The following is a 2,716-nucleotide window of genomic DNA, read 5'->3' on the forward strand; positions in this document are numbered from 1 at the left end:
GTGCGGGAAGAACCTTTTTGAACCCCCCCCCCCCCCAATTTATTGGGCTGGAGTTTTCCTTCTTTCTTATCAATGCACAAGAGTAAAACATAATAAAAACCCATGCGCGATTAAGCCCAAAAGAGCTCTTTCAATAAGTATAAAATAAAAATTTTAAGTTATAAGAAAGCATGACGTTATAACTTAATTAGAAGCCTTTTTTTCTTTCTTTCTTTCTCAGTGGTACATAGAATAATGTGCCTCCCACAATAGCCGGAATCTTGGATCCAAGGAAACGTACCTACCGCATGTGGAAGGGAAGGTATTTACATGCATGCGATGGTTCAGAGACTATTAACCCACATCTGAAGATCATATTTGAATAAAAGACGAGAAAACGAAGCAAATGAAAACTCAGAAGAGCAAGATAGAAGAGAGCAAAAAATAGCAGTGAACACTTCGTTATGCAGGTCAGGAAGCGCTGCCTGTTGCAACAGATAAACGGTCAGAGGCTCGAAGTGGAGGCCCCTGCCTTGCCCTCATGAAGCCCACCACTGCGGAGCTGACGCTGGGCTGGGTCGCTCGGCCGCACTTAGGGTCTGGGCCGTGGAGGCTCTGCGGCTTCGGTTCATGCCTCCTTGAGTTGCCCATGGTGTCCATGGTGACAGCAGACAGAGTCCAGAAACCAGAGACCCGCACGTCTGGAAAAGCCATCTGCTTCTCGACTTCCCGACACACCCAAGAGATATTTCGCACAACTAATTCCTGTTAAAATTCAGGCTCGTGGAAAAGGTCAGATTAAGGGAGTAGCTTTTCTACCTCTTATGTCAGAGAAGTCGAGAGAGAGAGAATTGCAGGAGCCAAGGGCTGTGTGGAACAAGCACAGAGCATTCGCCCTCGAAAGCAGAATGGGGACCTCGGAGAAGAACCGTCCCAGCCCTCGGGCAGGGCCTGGCCGCCCCCGGCAGGCAGACCCTCATGGCCTCCTAAGTCCTTCTTGTCCTAAAAAGGAATTTTTATTGGGGTTATTCCGTCCCTGCTCTTTCATTCCGGACTGGGTCCGTGTGGTGGCAAGTTGACTCGCCTTTTTGTTTTTTACGTCACTGTGCACTCTGAGTCACAGATGCTTCCGGCGGGGAGAGCGGCGCATTCTGGGGAGTTTCTGGAGTTTGAACTGGATGCTGTGACTCGATGACTTCGGGTTGTGTTTCCCACAGAGAGGTCGCGTCCCTGGATTAAATGGAGATTTAACGACCAGCAGTCCATCAGCAAAACCCATTTCCACTTCTTCCTGGGGACACAGCAGAGCCACATTTCTCCATTATTTCTGCAGTTTGGCGCAGTCATCCGCTGAGTTCGGGCCAGTGGAATGCAGTGCGAGGGGCGTGAGCCAGTCTGAGGCCTGGTCCGTGCTGTGTCTCCTCTGCCTGGCAGTTTGACGTTTCTGAATGACTCGACTGCACAGAGCAGAGCCTCTGCCTCAGATCTGACTCTCCGTACGTGCAAAACAAACTGATATTGTTTTAGGCCTCTTAGGTCGCAAGCTCTGTCTGTTATGGTTGGCATCACCTTAGCTAGATGGGGAGTGTGTACTATGAACGATGAATGAATAATCTTGGAATAGAAGACACGGATGGCAAAGAACATACCGGTATTCTGGAAAATAAAGCACTAAGCTATCCTAGAAAAACCTAGAAACTGGGATGGGGGAGAAGCAATACCTTTGCCTAGAGCACTCGGTTCTATATTTATAAGAGAATGAATCCTGGATTAGACACAGAAAGGAGAGCTGCTGACCCAGAAGAACTCAAAATCTAACCTACCCAGATCCACCAAAGACGCCGGGAACCGGAGTGGAGCAGTCACCACGGACACGGATGCACGCAGCCCCCGCGCCAGGCAGGTTTCCCGTTCGTGTCCCGTTCCTGTCTCATCCTTAAAGGCCAGGTGACTCCAAGTCACCCAAGCAATTCCGCATACAGGAAAAGACGGAAAAGTTCCCCATTTTGTGAACCGAGAATAATTTTAATATCAAAAACTGATGATAAGATAGAGAAAATGATAGAATAAATGTATGTATTAAAATATGTGCAGAAATTCTAAATGAAAACATCAGCAAATGGAATTAAGCAATGAAAAAAAATAACTATGACCAAGTGGGGTTTAGCTAAAGAGAAGAAATCTGTCAACATTGTTCACTATACTTATGAAGGGAACAATAATTACACTAACGCGGAAAAGTCTTTTGATGGAATCCAGCAGCCATTCCGGGTAAAAATGGCACATAATTGGTTTAGAGCATTTGGCAGATACAGTAGGTTGGCTAATCCTAACCCGTTGCCAATTTCTTTTGGTCTTGATTTCTTCCGTGATTGAGGTTGGATAAGTTAAATCACTGCTTTCTTGCAGTTAGAAGTTGTCATGTGACTCATATCATCTGAAGCCTGAAGAGAGTTTCCTGACAAAGCTTTTGCTAATCTGATAAAAAGGGATTAGTATAGTTGGAACTGTTCCTTTCCCCGTCCTTCATCCTTGAACGCGGCTGTGATGCCTGAGGCTGGGGCAGCCATTCTGTAACCACGAGGCGACAAGCATGAGGGGTAGGCCCGCCTAGTTACAAACGGTCCATTCCCAGCTTTCCTGAGCCACTAAATGAACACCAGTCATTGTCTCCCTCTAGTTTTCTTGTTTAAGCCACAATTAGATTTTCTGTTTCTTTTAGCCAAATGCATTCCTG

This window comes from Pteropus alecto, unplaced genomic scaffold (assembly GCF_000325575.1).
Source record: "Pteropus alecto unplaced genomic scaffold, ASM32557v1 scaffold35, whole genome shotgun sequence".
NCBI classification, from domain to species: domain Eukaryota; kingdom Metazoa; phylum Chordata; class Mammalia; order Chiroptera; family Pteropodidae; genus Pteropus; species Pteropus alecto.